This window comes from Bidens hawaiensis, unplaced genomic scaffold (genome assembly GCF_021521415.1).
Source record: "Bidens hawaiensis isolate Kalapana, Puna unplaced genomic scaffold, B.hawaiensis_p1.1 tig00040833_1, whole genome shotgun sequence".
Taxonomy (NCBI): domain Eukaryota; kingdom Viridiplantae; phylum Streptophyta; class Magnoliopsida; order Asterales; family Asteraceae; genus Bidens; species Bidens hawaiensis.
In genome coordinates, this window is record NW_027505685.1 from 56,799 (window position 1) to 64,243 (window position 7,445).

The following is a 7,445-nucleotide window of genomic DNA, read 5'->3' on the forward strand; positions in this document are numbered from 1 at the left end:
TGGTGGCTTTCATAAAAGGGGGGAGCAATCACATCGCGACACGTAGGATTTTTGGGTTTTCGTTTATATATATTATAGATATAACAAAACATTTAAAAGTTGTTTGACATCCTCTCAAGCCATCATATTGCTTTATTTGTAAATAGAAGTTTCTTATACATTTAGTCTGAATTAACAGGTGTGGGTCTCATCAAATTCAGATAACCTTTAAATGGGTTAAAACATTTCATTATATTAAAACTAATCTCACCAAATAGTTGATATAAAAATTTAATAAAATATGGATACATTAAAAATTAATATACAACTTTTTGAAAAAAAGATATTATTTATAATTAAAAAACAATTTTGTAGTAAAAAAAATAAGTAGATCAGGGTTTCACCAAACTCAGAGAGTTTTTAAACAAGCTATAAGATCTCATTTATTTATGAAAATTTTTAGTTATCAAACCCGTTAAATAAAATTCTATAAAAACATTTTAAAATTTAATAAGAAAATAAACCGTTTCAATAAGTTAAGCATATATCATCATCATCATCATCATCATCATCACATCAACACTTCTGTTACCGAACATTCAAGGTCTCTTTACTCACCGACACCGGATCAATATTGCGTCAAACCACCGGCATCTTTACTCACACGCACTACTTTCAAACAAGATCCATCGATCAACCAATTCACCCCTTTGTATTGTAAGGTAAACCATTAAACCCTAGATGATCAATTAACCCCCAAAATGGGTAAACCCTTACTCTACGAAATCATCGAAAAGCCCGCAACTACTTCCATTATAGGATTATGCACCTTAATCTGGTTCTACATCCAGAAGAAAAACATCGGATACTCCCATGTCGGATTAAGCTACGAAACCGCCGTCGATGGCCACCATTGGCGCCTCATTACCTCCGCCTTCTCCCACATTAGTGTCCTCCATCTTGTCTTCAACATGAGCGCCTTATGGAGCCTCGGATCCCTCGAACAATTACCCGCTTTGGGAACCGCTTATTACCTTCATTACTCACTAGTTTTGATTATATTATCCGGGTTGTTGGTTTTAGGAAGTTATCATGTTTTGATCAATCGGTTTAAGCTCGAGTATTTTCGACGGGTTACCGCGGTTGGGTACTCGTGTGTTGTGTTCGGATGGATGACGGTTTTGTCCATCAAGCAGCCGTCGTCGAAGCTGAACCTTTTCGGGTTCCTGTCGCTTCCGATTAGTTTTGCACCGTTTGAGTCGCTTATTTTTACTTCAATTATTGTCCCGCAAGCGAGTTTCTTGGGGCACTTGTCGGGGATTATTGTGGGGTACGCGATTTCGTGGGGGTTGATACATGGGATGAATAATTATTGGGCGGTTTGTATGGTGGGATGGACTGCGGTTCTGTTTGTGATCAGTTTGAAGCAGTCGGGTGCGTGTGATTTCGGGTTTATTAAGATTGAATCGGTGACGGATCCTACGTTGCCGGGGGACTGGTCGGATGGTGCAAATGGGCTCGCTTTTGGATGCTCATGATGAACTTGTATAGCAGGCATGTGATTCTTTAAAATTGGCTTTTGTATTTGGATTTATGATTATATCATGTGGTTAAACAGATAGTGTTGTTTGTGGTGAATGGTGATACGGAATTATGCAGTGTTTATATGTTATGGTTTGTGTGTTGAATATTTATGTTGGGGTTTGTTTCATTTCATCTATAGCCCGGGCTTGTAGGAATGCCTGATCTTATTATGCGTATACCTGGCAAAACGGGTGGGTCAGGTTAGGCTAGCTAACGGGTCAAAACGGTAGACATGCTAATTGGAAAAGAGAAATTTAAGAGTTGCATCATAGAAGTTTAAGTTTGATGTGGATGCTTTAACAAATTAAGGTTTTTACAACCAAAACTATTGGTGATCATGAGTTGGTTTGTTACAAACAATGTAGTTATTTCAGTTACCAGGAAAGGTAGTTTAGGAAAGGAGATGGTTTAAAACATATGTAAGCAATTAGATTTCTGTTCTTTACCAGTAACCCTCTTGGCGGATAGATCTGATTCCTGAAAGACACAAGACTCGCAGAGAAAGTGAAGCACTAAAATTTATATCATTAGTTCTTCCTTTTGTTGTGGTTTTTTATGGGTCGCTTTGTTATTGTTTTGATTTGTTATTGTTTTGATGTATCGTCCTATCTAGTTTCTTGCCAGTAATATTTTTATAATATAGCTGCCATTCTAAAAACATTTTTATTCATGCATACTTACTAAATAATTCATATGCACACATGTTCATACATGTATGTAAATAACCTACTGCAAATGACATTTTATGTTTTTTATTCCTGCATACATTTTTTTAGCTATTTATGGTATTATTTAGTGCCCAATTACCGAACCCGACCTGAAGTCAAAAGAAACCTATTAAACAAGGCCCGACTAACTTGAACCCGATTAAACATAAAACCTGAACCCGAAGCATGTAATAGTTACCGTGTTTGGTTGGAATTTCCTCTCGACCAAAACCGAGCCGCTCTAACTCGATTATCAAAACCCGCAATCTGATTAACCCGTCATTTATTGGGTCGGTGTTCGGATAGATTTTCACCACACAAAACTCGAACAACCCCGGAAACCAAGAAAAAAAAGAACGATTGACACCCCCTAGCTAGTTACCTTGTGCTTTCGATAGAAACTCAACTGCACTGAATTGTCAACAAAATTCTTGGGCATGCCAATAATGGGAATCAAAGGCATCAGCCCACCCTAAGAGGAGAGGGAGTCCTCACTTTCTTCACTTTTTTCCGCATGTCGTATCAGATTTTTTCTTGTTTCCCCCTTTTTTTTCTTCCCATTTTTTTCCAAACATTATATATCATCTTACTTTCTCTCATGAAGGGTCCATCTCACACAAAGTTCATCAGAGTGAAACCTTTGGAGCAGTCTTCGATTTCGGTGTAAAATCAGTCGTGTTTCAAAATCCATCAGAGAGAAACCTTGAAGTAGTCCCCATTTTGGTACAAATCAGCCGGGAGAAAACCGCATCACTACTTTTTCCATTTCTCAGTGGCACCCTTGATAAGTTTGTAAATGGAGATAGTCTCACTGTGGCACATCAGTTTATACCACTGAGTTACTTAGTTATCATTATCATATAACTTTATTATTGTGGGAGGATTGGTATAGGTTCGACGTGTAACTAGGTTGGGCGTGAATAAACGTTTTCGGGTGTATGGTTTGTTTCGGGGGTGGTTGTGTCTAGCTTCTTGCTAGGCCTAGGCCTAGTTGTTTTTTGTATCGTTTGTTTTTATTAATGGTTATCTTCGTTTGTCTTTTCAAAAAAAAAATGGTCATATAAGCTTGTCTTTTCCTATTCTTAAATTAGCCCTACATGTATAAACATTCGGCTTATGAATGTAATATTGCAATCTACTTAGACCATCACTATTGTGAAGGTGTTTCAAAGTCAAAACGTCGCCCCCCCCCCCCCCCCGGTGCTGTTTTTGGTCACATTTTGGGGATGAACTTTGTGGATACAATGTGTTAAACCGGCGTTTTGTGAGAGAGGGGGAATAGTTAATGATTGCAGGAGAGTTGTGAGCATTTTACCACTACATTTGTTTTTTGCAAAATTTTAAAATATTAATCGGGCGCCACATAAAGTAAAACGCCTGAGGTGGTGAATTTTGACTACAAATACGACTACATCATTATTTATGTTAAGGAATGAGCCTTAACTCGCTACACTTAGTTACCAATTAAATATCTTTTCTCAATGACAACTTAATTGCATAATGTGCTTGACTAATTATATTTAAAAATCGCTAATCTTGAATTTTTTTTTGTTCCAATTTACAAAATCTTAAAGGTACTCGGGGGACAACCTGAAAAACCCAATTTACCTAAATCATCTAGCCAATTAAATAGAGAGACAACTCAAAACTACCCAAATGAACTCAAATTGGTAGGGATGCTGTTCCGTATATACCCATGCTACCGGAATGCATACTCTCATACACATACAACCATTCATTTTTAAAATCGCATCCACGTAGTAGATCGAAACTGAAATTAGAAAGCAAATCAAGGGATCGGTGCAGTGTTGCCAAAAACTCGATCAAAGTACCCAAGGGGTCGGTGCAGTGTTGCCGAGAACCCGATAAACTAATTTGTTTTATGTAATTTGACAGCTTTTTATTATATAGATGATGTTATATATATCGTTAACAGGAGAAGTATAGTTTGAAAACCCACTTGAGTTGAGAAAACCTGTGAAAACTCTATGTAACATCGTTTTTTTTTTCTGTTATATGTAATATATGTTGTTACATTTAATACAAAACATTGAAAACATAAAAAAACGTTTTGCTATTTTTTTACATTTTTTTAGTAATTTTATATATGTTTTTAGGAAAGAGAAAATGTAAATAAACTTTTATATTTTTTATTAACTTTAATTGTGTACCACAAGATTTAATCTTTAATTAAAAACATGTTGTTGAAAATAAGTTTCTAAAATTTTCACAACTCAAGTAAGCTTTTATTATAAGCTAACCCATCGATAACATATATAAAGATGTGGATCTCAAAGTGATGTGCGCATGCATGCTGACTGACAACTCGTGGCATAATATATATGTATCAACAAAAGCTGATAAAGCGGTGAACACCGAGTGACCTCCATCATCCACACCACCTTCTTCCCTGCGATTACACATTATACCCCTCTTTCTCTGCCTTTGATACACACACACACATATATATATATATATATGCATACACAATCTCCTTCTGCAATATCACAACATACACATATCACTTGAGTCGACAATATGGCAACCAAGAGCTTCTTCACTCTTCTTTTCACGCTGCTTATCCTCTTGGCATCTCGTTAGTATCTTATAACCCTTAATTAATTAATATATCTCATGAGTACTGTTTGGAGTTAATTAGCATACGCTTTTAAGTTACATTAAGTTGTGATGCATGCAGAGTCTAGAGTTCCGGTTGCAGAAGCACGCATGTGTCAGTCGCAGAGTCATAAGTTTCATGGAACATGTTTCAGTAGCCATAACTGTGCTTACGTCTGCCGTAACGAGGGGTTCTCAGGAGGACGATGCAGGGGCTTCCGCCGCCGCTGTTTCTGCACCAGGCTTTGTTAATTAGCTAGCTGTGGTTAATTAGTTGGTGATCGATCAATATCATGATTAATGTGTTTTAGTTCTCTTTTGGTTTCTGTTACTTTCATGCATTGGATCTGTATGTCTATCTATCTATGTTATGTTATGTTATGTTGTTCAACTTTATTAATAATAAATAATAGAGTTGTGTTTTTGAGTTCACGAATCAAGGCATATATGGCATTTCCGTGGATTTTGGAACACTCATCTTCATTTTCATTTTCCAAAGGTAACTTACCTCTAGGCTACATGTTTAATTGAGATATCATGTCATTATCACTATCAGGTAGTCATTCGTTAATTTAAGCGTTATAGGATTCCTATAACTAGTTACTATTCTATTAAAATATATATAGTAAAAATAAAGTGACAAATGGATGAGGTGGATTTTGTTTGTTAGTGTAGACAGTTAATTCCTTTGACATTAAGGGTGTGGGGGGCGCGAGTGGGGGATCCAGCCAATAATATTGTGACGTGTGGCAGAGAGAGAAACTTGATAAGATGGGTGTTGGTTTTGGTGCTCGCGCCCCGGGCCCTGGTGTGGAGGGGCGCGAGAGGGGGCGCGAGCGGTTTTTTTTTTATTTTTTTATAAATGTATTAAAAAAACGTATTATTAAAAAAACAAGAAATTATTTAAAAAAACACACATTTTTTTGAAAATTCATAATAAAAAAAAAACATACTAAAAATTAAACAAACAATAATATTTAATAATAAAACTAATCTAATACAAGATCATCTGGTCGCCTCGCCCACAAATGTTCAACCAACTCATGTCGAAGATCCTCGTGTATCTCACGGCTCTTGATATTTGCTATGTTATGAAGTTTTTGTTGATCACTGATTGTGGACGGTTGTGGCGGAATGTCACCTTGGTAGTTTTGGCATATAGCTTTGCCCTCGTCTTCTAACGTCATGTTGTGTAGGATAAGACACGTGTAGACGACGTCCATTATCCTCTCCCGAGTCCAATAACGTATCGGGTTCGCCAGAACATAATATTGTTTTTTTATAGCTCCAAAAGCTCTTTCAATATCTTTTCTAGCAGACTCTTGCTTCTTCGTAAAATACTTCCGTTTGTCGGCGATTGGATCTGTAAAAGCTTGAACTAACACAGCCCATTCGTTGTAAATACCATCGACCAGATAGTACCCGTACTTGAAGAGTTCTCCATTTGCAAGAAAAGATTGAGGTGGTTCAACCCCGTCGATAAGGTCGTTGATCAAATGTGACTGATCGATAACATTAAGGTCGTTATTTGACCCAGCAACACCAAAAAAAGCATGCCAAAACCAAAGATCCTGTAACACCGCCGCCTCAAGTATGAGGGTCGGCCCTTCATGATCACCACGGTGGAACTGACCTCGCCAGGCCGTTGGACACATAGCCCATCCAACATGCGTACAATCGATGCTACCTAGCATCCCAGGAAAACCATGTTTTTCTGCGTGCACCTCATATATGCGTTGGATGTCATACGTTGTAGGTTTACGCAGATATCTCCGAGCGTAAGTCGATATGACTCCTACGTACAATATATATTACAAAATGTAATAAATATTTAATAAAAAGTAAAATTAATGTTTTTTACCTTGGCAGAAAAAATGAAGGGATTCACGTGCAACCCTTTTCGACATCTGTAAATACTCATCCAAAGCGTCCGACGAGATGCCGTACGCTAATTGACGGATAGCAGCCGTGCATTTTTGAAGAGGGGTAAAACCGGGAAGACCCCTAGCATCCTCCCTTTGTTGAAAAAAGGGATACCGTGCCTGTAAATCACTCGCTATACGCGTGAACAATTGCCTGCTCATTCGAAAACGAGTTCGAAAATCCGACTCCGCGTATACCGGTTGAGGGCTAAAATAATGCCTCATCAAAGTATCGTTAGCACCCGATCGATCACGATCACGAGGTTGTGCTCTAACCCTCGGGAGTCGGGGTTGATGGGCTTGATTTTGCAAGAGATTGACCACGGTTGCGGTCAAAACTCCCCGTACATGAAGAAGCAAATCATCCTCTTCGGAGGAGTCGGAATCAGACGAGTACGACGACATTATTTTTTAAAAAAAAATTGGGACGATGGGTTGTTTTTGGATTTTTTTTTGAAGTTGTGGTAATTGATTTATATGAAATGGGTTATATATAGGAAAAAAATTTTGGGTTTTATAAAGGAGTTTGGGATATTATATATGAGTTTGGAGATTGAAGTTGTGTTTGATATGGTTAAAATGGGTTGATTTAGGGGTATTATATAGGATTTTGTAAAGGTTTTTTTAAAAAAATACC

General features: G+C 37.4%; 1 pseudogene; it reads left to right on the forward strand.

The window, feature by feature from the left end:
• Positions 1 to 729: 729 nt before the first annotated feature.
• LOC143614743 (RHOMBOID-like protein 13 pseudogene) lies at positions 730 to 1,644 on the forward strand (annotated as a pseudogene).
• The last annotated feature ends 5,801 nt before the right edge of the window (positions 1,645 to 7,445 follow it).